The following is a 12,729-nucleotide window of genomic DNA, read 5'->3' as shown; positions in this document are numbered from 1 at the left end:
AAGGAGAGAGAAAAGCAGTTTTCAGTTTCTTTAAAATTATTTTACTTTGATTAATAAGATTTTTGTGTGAGTGATGCCATTACATTATTCAAGACTCCACAAGTGCAGTGGAAGCAATGACACAGTTCCAAATGATGCCATATCCCACTCATGGCAATGAAGGACAGCCCCATACGTGAGAAATGCATGAGAAATGCTTACAGATGCCATATCGTTGTGGATATAGCAATTATCAACCCATATGGGCAGAATATTTTGTCACAATAAGGTATCCAACAAGAAGCACACCGCGTCTCTTTTTAAATACTTTTCATGTCCCGGTACTTGATATTCATAACAAGCCAGTAAGAAATTTGAGGATTGATTTGCAAGTACAAATAACTGGTTGCTACCTCTGTCTCCAGCTACACAGCTATGAATCTACCTGTTTGAGAATTATTAATGTCATCACTGAATTAGTGACTGGAAAGGTATTTTGTTCACAGGAGAATTCCTGTAAAATCAATTCAAGGAAGGCAATAAATGCAGCCTTAAAGGGAAGTGAAAGCCTGGCATGAAAGGCTTCTGTTTCTAAAATCTGTCAGAGAAATGTCTTTTCAAATTAAGTAGCTAAAAAAATATCAACTAATCATCTGGGATTTTTTACTAGTTATTTACAACTAATGTACACACCTCATTCCAGACAAAACAGGTAGTCTATAGAGTTAGTATTTTGATTCTATTTTTTGTCCATGCTATTACATAGGAAATGTCAAGACAGAGAAATGTGTTTGGGCTCTTTTTCTTTACCTTGGCAGCACTGTTTCATATAAGGTATAAAAGACAATGCAAAAAGACATTTTTACATTACCTGTATAACCTGTTCAGGTTAGCCTGAAACTTGCTTGCTCCTCCATTAATTCTAGAGCATTTTGAGGATACGCAAATCACATTTTAGTTTAGTTTAGTGTGGGTGTTTGGGGTTTTTTTGGGTTTTTTTTTAAGGTTTTTTTGGGTTTGTGGGGTTTTGGGGGTTTGTGTGGTTTGTGGGGGTTTTTTGTTTGTTTGTTTGTGTTTGTTTGTTTGGTTTTTGTTTGGTTGGTTTTTGTTTGTTTGTTTGTTTGTTTTTAGGCTTTGTTTTCTAATTTTATGATCCTCACAGAAATTTGTTTCCTTTGGCTCCTGGAAAAAACCCAAATATCCACACCAATCCAACAGAGTGACAGGAATAATGAATTATATGTTCTGAAGCATTATCTGATGCCCATCACCCCACTCAGTTCAGTGTCCTGCCCAAGACACTGAAAGGGCTACATCCCACAGGGAGAATCTGCCTCACTGAGGTGTCCTTGACTCCTGTACTGTTCCCATCCCAGGACAGTCAACAAGAGAATTAGTCTCATTGTGTTAGCTCTGAAAAGAGGTAATAACATGCATTTCAAATTTTAATGAAATTTGAATTCATTCCTAAATGAAATAACAGCTTTTTATTAATCAAAACAAATAACATATAGAGGGAGGGAAATTTAGTTTCAAAATACAGGAAATGCCCTCAGATATGGCATGAATTTACATGTCAGCATCAAATAGCATGGATTTGTGAGCTAAAAATGAATACTACAATGTTTATTAATGTCTTCAAATTATTGCACTGACTGGGCTTTTAGATAACAGTTTTGGAATGTAGGCAAAAGATTTCAAGTTTGGAGATTGGCCTGAGTTTTTGACTGCAGGGATGCTGGACTGTTTAACCATCTTCCTTTCTTCCTTCTGACTTTTCTTCTTTCAGCCTTTATCTCCCTACTTTCCTTCCTTCCTTCCTTCCTTCCTTCCTTCCTTCCTTCCTTCCTTCCTTCCTTCCTTCCTTCCTTCCTTCCTTCCTTCCTTCCTTCCTTCCTTCCTTCCTTCCTTCCTTCCTCCTTCCTTCCTTCCTTCCTTCCTTCCTTCCTTCCTTCCTTCCTTCCTTCCTTCCTTCCTTCCTTCCTTCCTTCCTTCCTTCCTTCCTTCCTTCCTTCCTTCCTTCCTTCCTTCCTTCCTTCCTTCCTTCCTTCCTTCCTTCCTTCCTTCCTTCCTCCCTTCCTCCCTTCCTCCCTTCCTCCCTTCCTCCCTTCCTCCCTTCCTCCCTCCCTTCCTCCCTTCCTCCCTTCCAAGCATGTAGATATACATATGTATACCACATCCTCCATGTTTTGTATTCTATTCATCTTTAAAATATATTAGAATAAACCCAAAAACAAAGCTGTATTGAATTCAACAGGCTGTGGAAAAGAAGTGAGCATTTACAGAATGGTTCAGTCATACATAACGCAGTACGATAACATTTAATAAAGTGGAGATTATGAAACAAAAGGGCAACACTGGGCACTAAGCAGATGGAGAGAGCAGCAGGAGAGGCAGCATTAACATTCTGCAAGTCAACTTGGCAGCAGTAAGTTAATACCAGTAAGTCAATGGATCAACAGGCAAAAGAAGGGCATACAGCCTTTCAACTATATCTAACCATATACTCAATTATTGCAATTTAGAATTTATTTCCTCCTTCCCTCTTTGTGTTAGTAATTAACTTCTTTTTTTTTTTTTTTTTTTTTTAAATTAGTGGTGTTTCTCTCAGACTCAGCCTGTGTAGAAATGATTCTTTACTATACTATACTAAACTTTACTACAGACGACTTAGTTATAGTTTACCAGACATAAACTTCTCCTTCATAGAAAACTGTGACAAGCAAGGTACTCGGAGAAGCACAGAGAGTGCTGGAAATTTTTATGTGACCTTGTTTTTAACAAGGTCACATAACAAGCTTATAGTAACACACCACACACAGGCCTAAAAAAGCCCTGCTTTTATGGAAACTCCTGTTCCTATTTTGTTTTAAACAGTCTGTATCATGTTTGAGTATAACAGCCAGGTAACTGAAAAATTCAGAATTTGGCCTTCTTAATACCTGTGTGGGTGAAAAAAATATTCACATGATGACAAAAGTTTGAAAATAAAATGGATGATGGACACATGTCCCCAAAACATTGACCCAACTGAATGTGAAAGAACCATGTCTAAAAAGACAGGAGCTGAGGAATACAACTTCCCTTTTTACTTAGAGGATTGTAATGAGGTTTTAGGTAAGTGTTAAAAGGACAAAGAGCACACCAATAAATCTCAAGCTGCTAATGAAGATCTAATTCTTTTTTTAGTGTGCAGACTTCTGATACCAAGTGTTTAAATCCTCTTCCAGAGAAAACTGGCAGCAGGCCGAGGGGGAAGAGAGGAGTAAGTTCAACGTTAAATACATCAGCATCATTAAAAATCACACCTAGGGTCATGTAGCTGTGACCAAGCTCATGGGAATCTTTCTGAATTACCTAAAAATAACCAATATGTACCAATGATGTAACAGAAATTCTAGTTCTTTCTTTTACAATATTCGTACCTCACCTTTAGACAGAAAGTATAAATTTTAATCAACATTTTACAAGCAACTGGAAGTACACTATATTAAATACATTTACCTAATAGTGGTGTTGGAGAAGATCCATGTTTACACAACCATACCCAAATTTTAAAAATTAGTAATTATGTTGTTAAATTATAATGAAAATCAGAAAATTAAAAAGTCATCATTTCCCAAAAAAATCTGAATTTTGCTATATTGGTAAACATCTTTTGATGAACATTGACTTTATATGTAATTTACTGGTAGAGCAAAGATAAATCTAAATACCAATTTAGAGTACACTACTTTCACGTTCCAGGGTCTAGCAGCAATCTCTTGTTTTCCTTTTCATGTCTTACACAGTGAAAAGACAGAAGTAGGAAAAAAAATTGGTTTGAGAATTACTGAGCCAATTAGAAATTTAAATTTAAGCTGAGTGCAATGCTTTGATGTATGTCACTACAGATAGAAACTACTGACTGACCTATCTGCCAATAGATAGAAATATTCTGTATCTATAGATACTTACATACACATGTATGCATCTATCTATTTAGATATATAGATATAGATATATACCTGTGTGAGTGTGTATATATATACACACACACAAATATTTGTGTATGTGCATAGATAGTTTAGATAATGTGCATAGTTTATATAATTTATATTGTTTATATATTTTTTAATGTATGCTATACATATAGTATGTGATGGTGTGTTTCTTCTTAAATGGCAACCCAAAATATTGTGATACTTTCTGAAGGCTTTCCCAAAGTTTTCCTAGCAGATAATGTAGTAAGGAAGGAGAGGTGCTCATGAGGAAAACACTATATGTAAGGCTCACTCAGTTGTTCAAGTGGAGGACACGATGGTGCATGGAGAGTTTCAATCAAAGCATTGGTAATAGGAAAAATGGAGTGGTGATCTCTGCCATGAAGAGTTAAGAAGAGTACTGATAGCATGTGACATATTTTTAATGCCTTTTCGACTTCCTTTAATCTTGAAAATTTTTTTTTGCCTATATATTCAAAATCTATTTTATTTTTCAGTTTGTATTACAGCCAATTCAATGCACCAATATTTCAAAATACAGCACCATTAAATGTTAAACAAAAAAATAAGTTTTCTTGTCAAATAAAAAGGGGGGGGGGGTGTATAAAAAATTCTTTTTTTGTATAACATATTTTCAGTACAATGAAAATAAAACAGCCATGGCAAACACATTCTGTAAATGGGGATATATTATAATTTAATCCTCTCCACAACATATGACAGCTACATGTATGCATGTTAAATACTGAATGTAGTAAAATGTAGTGCAATACTTTGGTCTAAAGGGAATTTTGATTTATGGGCAACTTGACTTTTAAACAATGATTTGTAAGGCTTTCACAGTCAGCTATGTCCAAATAAGTTGTATCACATTTGGTAGCAATTGATAAATTCTGTATCAGTATAAAAATACTACTTTGAGTCTCAAGAACAGAAGATACTTGAATATCCTCACTCAAGATATTTTTAACTAATTGTTCACAAAATCAGTTAACCAAAGCAGAATTAGAATATCTGTCAGGATAAAACATGAAGTTATCTTTATTTAGTTCAAGACAGCCTTACATGATAGAGGGATAAGCATGGACATGAAAGTATGATTTTATAATTTTGCACACAAGTGATGGAATAATAAACAATGTGTATGTAAATAAGGAGGTAAATGCATCTCCATTTACCAGGTAAAGAAGATGTTTATTTTCTTGAGACTCAAGCTAGATATTTATCTTGCAGGATAAGTGTGACAGAAGAATGTAAATTATGGACAAAATTTTGACTAGTCAAGAACTGGAGAATTTTATAAAAGGATGATGTTAAAATCCATCAACAAGTTTTCAGTTTCTGTCTGTTACCAGAAATTTTACCATGAAAGAATTTTCACATAAAATAGCTCTCCTACTGTTATTATCATTATCTCATATACACATCGACTTAATCACACATCTTGGCTTGCCTGGGACTCTTCAGACTCCAGTTCTGCATAGCCCTGTCTAGGCAAAGGCTGACACACATTGTGGGATGGTTGCTGACTTTTTCTTCTTTTAAAAAAATCATTCTTAAATGATTGAATTCTTCATCAGAAATATTAGTAAATCTTACAACAGAAAACCCAGAAAGCATAAGAGAACGAATTGATGATTTAGAGGTTGAGAGTCTTGCCATGAAGTTACCATGAAGTTTCTTTTGCCAGAAAAACTGGCCATAAAAATGCCTTTCATTGCCTTTTTTTACCATGAATGTTATTCATCAGCCATGCCAACTCATTTGCTTATTAGACTATAATATTAACCAGGAAAAAAAAATATATATCCTAGTTAACAATAATTCCCTTTTTTTGGCATCTACATCTAAGCCAGTTTTTCTTCCAAATCTGATAGTCATATAACAACATATATAAAGGAACAAACCAGACAACCCTATGGAATAACTTCGTATTTGTGAACAGCAATTAGGCATCCAATTACCATTAAACCATTCTGAAAACTGTGCCTCCATTACCCTTTCTTCTGTTAATACATTTGGCAATACAGCTTTTTTTTTTTTTTTTTTTTTTTTTTTTTTTTTTTTTTTTTTTTTTTTTTTTTTTTTTTTTATTCACTTTTTAACCCTTGTGTATTTGGACTCACTGGCCATTAGATTGGGCAGGATACGTTTTCACGCTTCCTCAAGATTCCTAAACCTTTTATGTCTGTGTACTGGATTGGAAGAACCAGCTGCAATCTGGTTGTGATAAAGACACTTTGGATATGATGACGTTTTTTTCCTGCATTCAGCCTTTAGCATCAATTATATTTTTATCTTACTGTCTCTTTGAGTTTTTTGTATTGCTTAGTTTTGCTTGCCACGTCATCCATTACATGCAGACACTGATGAGGAGACAAAAAGGAGGAGCTTGGAAAATGAAAGCCTTTATAACTTCAGGTGTGTTGTCAATTGCTGCTCACTGTCATTTTTAGTTTTCCTTGGTCTGCTAACAAGAATATGTAAGTGAAAAATGCACAAAACAAAAATTAATAGCTACCTAGAGAAAAAATAACTAAAGAAGTTTTATTTTATGGGTACTTTGGAACTGGCAGCTTGACGCATCAGCTGCCTGGGTTTTTTACTATTATTTGTTTTAAATTTATACATAGATGGGTGGGAGGGAAAGGCAACTTATAGTACTTGTTCCTGTGTACGCTCATTATTTTATAAACTTGAGCTTGATCCAAGTACAATTGCTAATGGAAAGAAAAGAGTCATTGTTCCTCAGATGATGAGGAGAAGACTGTTCTGTGCCTATTTCTATTTCTATTCCCTCTCTGGTAGCTGTAAAGTACTTTCTTTAATGGTGAGAAGGTCAATCTCTCACAGAGATAACTTCTGGTACTGCCATGTTTTGTGTTAAATGCAACATTCAAGTAGGACACTCAGATTGCAACCCTTGCTCCCAATGCACTTCCAAACACCCACATATTTAATATTAATCTCTTAGTCAGCATTTTCTTTGCTTCTGTTTTATTTACTTATTTTTGAGTACAGGACCAGAAGCAGTACCAAACCAGCCCAACACCTTTTAGAAACAGTCTAATCCAGGAAAAACAGAGTAGCATGGAAGACAAACCCATGCTTTTTATACAATAAGCACAAGTAGGAATGTCCTTGTTTCCTCAGACTGATCTCTAACCTCCAATCCCATTTTCTACTCTCAATATTAGCATATTTAGTAAACATATTTAACATAACTAGTAAATAGTGTATGTTGTGTCTTTCTCATACTGCTAGCTATGAAGAAATACCTATAGAAATGTACAGGAAAAGGAAATAAAGGAAAATTAATAGAATGTATCTTCAGCATTTTAAAAATAAATTATTCAGAAAAAGACTTCCTAGTTCCTAGCAGACAGGATAAATAAGCAACTAACTGTTGAGGCGGCAAATGCACATCCATGTGGATCCTACTTTGGCTAGCTTTCCAGAGGATATACCTTTGGCAAAAATCTCACACTATGGGGGATCACTTGAGACTGTCATTGTGTCCTTTCTGCCCTTTAAGTCTCTGAGAAAAGCTGTAGTAGCTAAAAAAAAGGCTCTGTAACTGCAACTGAGAATAAGAGATATGGCTAATGGGCCCACAGCTGACTAAACTCTTGTTCTCCTGGAGCAGGCTAAATGCCTCCATTTCACAGCCACACCAATGTAAGGCTCAGAAATTCCCCACAGCTTCTGAATTCCTGAGAACAAAACACATTTAGCATTTCGTGTTGTGACCCTACCTGGGTTTCAGTTATCAAATGTCATACAGAATGCAGAGGCTGAACATGTGAAGGAATTAATTTCTCAAAGGCTGAAAGAGTTGTCGACAAAGTCTACAGTACAAACTGGATATAATACTTGGCATTTACCTGGATCATTTCAGGGTATGACATTGGCATGGACATCTTTGTGTGAATTTGAGCCTGACCACCATTAAAAAAAAAAAAAAAAGAAAAGCAAAAAACTTTTTTTTCTATCCTTATAAATTCCAAACATTCTTTAATTATGTCTTTAAAAGGCAAGAACTACAAAGTAAAACGGAAGATGTTTACAGCTGGGTATCTATTTTACACACCTTTACAAGGCAATGTATTAAATTCTTCTGAACCATCTGGAAAACTAAGATTAAGCCTAACACTCTTCAGGATTAGTAAATACCTTGCTGTAGCTAGTAATTCTGCCCTTTTAAAAACAGAACAGCCTAATGGTCTTTTCCAATGTAAGGGAAATTACTTCCAAACATCTTTTCATATACATGACTTTGGCTGCTTTTTGAAAACATGCATTACAGATTCAGCTCAGGGAATGATTCTTTGGGTTCATGCCAAATTACCAGGTCATTTAAAGAGATGCTGTATGTTGTTACTTATAATTATTTATGCTAGTTTTATAATTTCTTCAATCTGCTCTTTAACACTAACACAGTGGATAACCATTTACTCCAGAAAATCAATATCTTTAGCTTTTTTCCTTTTTGTGGAGAGAGTGTTATCAAGCATCAGTGTAGCTGTAGTGATGTTTCAGAGGATGTTTCATTTACATTGCAAATAGCTTGATTCTCCTTATTTTGAATACTGTATTTGTTATTTTTAATTTCCCTCTCTCATTTTTCTCTTTTTAGTTCTCCCCATGCTGCTTTGTAACTAGCTTCCCAGGTTTCTGAGGCCTGAGCATTTAGTAGTTCACATTTGGGAGCTGGTGAATGGCCTGTTTTGCTGGCTGAGGTACATAATGCTTGTAGCAGTATGGGCAATTAGGATTGATCAGAAATAATTGGTTTATGGGCCTCATAAAATGTCAATCAAAATAGCTTTGGTCACTTTAATATCAGTTATGACTGTAAATAGATGGAAATAATTTTACAATAATTAATTTTGCATGGTAGACACAAGGGGAATGACTTAAGGAGATAGTCTGAGAAGTTAAATTTTAAACTTTACTGCTTTTAGTATGTTGTATAATTTCCTAGCTGCATGCCATCTGTTCCTCTTCCTCCCTCCAGGCAAAAGGGCATTACAGCCTAGCCAGCAGCCGGAAAGAGTAGAAACAGAATCCTATACATAGAAAAAAAAATAGCAAAAAAAGCAATTCTAAATGTCAGCAATCAAACACAAATCTATTTTGGGTTTTAAATTAGAACAATAAGAGATCTACTTCTCTCAGATGCTAATCCTTTTGCTTCTGGGTAAAACCCACAAGAGTAATAGGGAAGTCCCAAGCTCACACTCCAACAGCTTCCAGGAAGTTCCGGTGCCACAAAGTCAATGATAGATCTTTCACTGATTTTGAAAGAGACAAAAGACTACTCTTAAGTTTATTCTTGTCTCAAGAGACTTTCAAATGATCATCTAAATAAAACTCCCAATCTGTGGTAATGTGTTAATTGAGTTTATATTGTGTTTCATCAGATTTGTAATCTGGATCATGTGATTTGTCCTTACTCAGCTGTAACCCAACTCTGTTCCACTCCCACTTCTCCCTGATTGGGTGGTGTCTTGTCCCTGCCTCTGGGCCCTGCCCCCTGGGGAAAAAGCCTCAGCACGGGTGGGGCCTCAGTGCTCTGGCACCGGTGAGCCGCCGGGAAAGGTCTCCAGCCGAGGCAAGGCAGGACTTGAGAATAAAGCAATATTTTCCCTCCCGGACACAGAGCAGGCTCTTTCTTTTTGCCATTGGCAGTCGTCTAGTCTCCTGAGGAAATACCACACCAATCCTCATTAAAAATATGTTTTTTAAGCTCTCTGACTGTGTTACTCGACAGTTTTGCTTGCTAAGTGTTTTTCAATGCATGAAGTTCTTCCCTGGACAGAACACAGGTTCCCTTCTGAAAAACTTCTCTTTCCCAGGTACATCTGTCCTGAAAGTTTCTCTGGTTTTCCTCCTTTCCTCCACTGTGCCTGCCTTCCTGTCTGAGTTTTCAGAGACCAGAAAGAATCTTAAACTTTTGTTCCAAGTGTTTATTTTCTTGAGAAATCCTGCATCTTTGTGCTATTGCTCATCTTGACATGTCTCTGCCCTTCCTTCTTCACCTCAGACATACTATTGTATCTCTGTATTATTTTTAATAAAGTTATAATTGTATCACGTTTATTTGCAGCGGGTTGAGAGTAGAAGTTTCTGGGTACATGCAGATCTGCCTGCTAAACATAAATATTCACTTGACATCTTCCATGGGGATAATCTCTAAAACAGATCATGTTGCCTTGATTTAACTACACTTAAAATAAAAGCAAGGCATTGTATAAACAGCCTTGGTCCTTGAGAGTACAGTCAGTATTTGTCTTCCATTTTCCTGGCATGGTTAGATGCTCATCTCTGGCTTCCATGGGTGCTAGGCTATTGAGCCATCTCTAAGACCTCAAAAGGACATCATGATCTTGGCTGAAGGCTGCTAGTCAAGAGACCAAACTCACCTCTGCTCTTTTCTCATCTCAGTAATAATCTGAGAGAAAAATCTGTTCGTTCCTCCAAGGTCTTCAGTAAGGATTACCCTACACTGGTTTCAAGCACGGTTGTTGCTACATACCCAAACTGTGTGGGCTTTTTAATTACATTTTTTCCATTAATAAAAAAACTGAAGGCTTTTCACTTGAAGAGAGAATGCTGCCATTCTTGTTCAGCTATGCATTTAAAACAACTTTAACAATCAGAAAATAAAAATAGACAAAAATTAACTCTCATTAAAAAATTACTTCTGTTGTGTATTCTTCCAAAACACATATGTATTTCAATTTGTTTAAAAGTCTCTGCATATTTGAAGTAAAATGGTATATTTCTGAATATATTACTAAATTGTCCACATGTTCTTACAACTGAAAGCATACCCACTGATATTAATTTTTAATTTAGTAACTTAGATCCTGGCACAATATGACTTTTTAAAAAATTAACCAGGTTTCTGCAAGCTTTTTGACATATAATGACAATATCCTATCCCAGTCATGGTCTTCACTTTCCCCTCTGCTTGTAAACTGATTGTTAACTTTGTTGAAATGGCTAATGTCACTAACTTTTCCAGCAGCATAATCACAAAGCTCACTTGGCAAATACAAGGGTCCTCTTTAGAAGAAATTTCTGTTTTGTCTTACTTATTGAAGAAAAATGATGCTTGAAGTTTATAGTACAGACATAAAGAAATACATGCACACACATATGCATATATTCTCCTTTATATTTCTTTGTCAGTAAAACATAAAGAGCCTGGCAACCACAAAGTAGCAAAAAATTCATAACTAGGAAAATAGACTATCATGAACAGTTTGTGTAATTCAGTTAATGGGCTTATGGGTTGTAACACAAATGCCCTGACAAGCTGATGCATACTGTAGTATCTCAGTGAACCTCAGCTTTTAGATAAACATCCTAACCCTTTTGTTTTCTGCTCATGTTCCTAATTTTCTGTAAGTCACTTAGTTCCTTTCATTTGGCCCCTATATCTCTTCCTATGCCACTGCCATATCTGGAAGTTTTCAGGGACTACATCCCTGTGCATTCACAAAAGCCTCAGAGTTTCTTTCCATGCCCCAAATGTCAGTGGGATAACATGCTTGGGTTTACTATGTGGTTTTTTTTCACTGGAGGTTTACAGAGAAGCTGTGCCAAAATGTAAAATGTAAAAGCAATACATGGCATAATCATGATAAAAGTAACTACCAAGGGGGGAACAGTTAGGGTGGTGCTGGCATTTAAGCTTTCAGATTATCTGGAACTAGAGAATTGTAGGAATTTGCAGAGCACTCAGACTCCTGATCTGAAGATGACAACCACAAAAAAAACCCAAACAAATGACACAAAACAAAATGCCACACAACTGTTTTCTATGGGTTTGCCTCCATTGACAGCTACATCATGAGTAAAGATATATGAGCTTTCAACGTGATTCCCACATGATTCCAAACAATGATACTGGTTGTTGCATTGCAGACTCTTGAAGTGCTATGGCCACAAGACTCTGCTCTTAGGACTAGCTTTAAAGAATCTCTTCTACAAGGTAGACTACAGCTACAACCATCTATTTTGAAGGCACTCTAATTTACAAAGCAGATTTATTTGCTCCAAGAGGGTTTGAAAATTTTTCAGTGTATGATTTAGTTTTCCATACCTTCTTTAGGGTAAGAGTCATAGTTCACCCATCAGTTCTCTTCAGCTCACTGTCTTTATTTCTATGCTGCATCACTATATTATCTGCGTAAAATTCACCCAGTCTTCTAAACGTCTTGTTTGAACTCTTGTATATTTTGAACTCTAGATTTTCAGGATTTGGACTGCCTAGCTGAAAATACTCATTCAAATTTATGGTATTCCTCATACTATTTTTTCCCTGCCCTTCTGCTTACCTCATTGGTTACATTTCTGTTTTAACAGAAGTCCAGGCTTCATAAATACATGATTCCAGAACTGGAAAGTGTCGCAGTGTCCCTCAAGGCGCTGACCAGCGCTGCCCCAGGCTAGCTCAGGTGCACTGCGGCAAACGCTCTAAAGGTCGGGGTGGCAGGCGCAGCAGGCCACCTCCTCCCTGTGGGGCCTTGGTTCCCCACACAACGATGGGCACTGGTTGGTGTCAGGACCACGGCGGCGAGAAAAGGAGTCGACTCTAGCTTGAGCAGTGTGACAACGATGGAATTTATTGGAGAGAACAGAGTAGCACGGAGCTCTGCCTCGGTCATCTGCTGCTCGAGAAGAGCCCAGAGCAGACCCGTGCAGTAACTTTTAACCAGGGGAGGGATTAGGGGTGGCGACAACCGGTCGGCCAATA

Source organism: Hirundo rustica, chromosome Z, assembly GCF_015227805.2.
Source record: "Hirundo rustica isolate bHirRus1 chromosome Z, bHirRus1.pri.v3, whole genome shotgun sequence".
NCBI classification, from domain to species: Eukaryota; Metazoa; Chordata; class Aves; order Passeriformes; family Hirundinidae; genus Hirundo; species Hirundo rustica.
Note: the sequence above shows the minus strand (reverse complement) of the source record.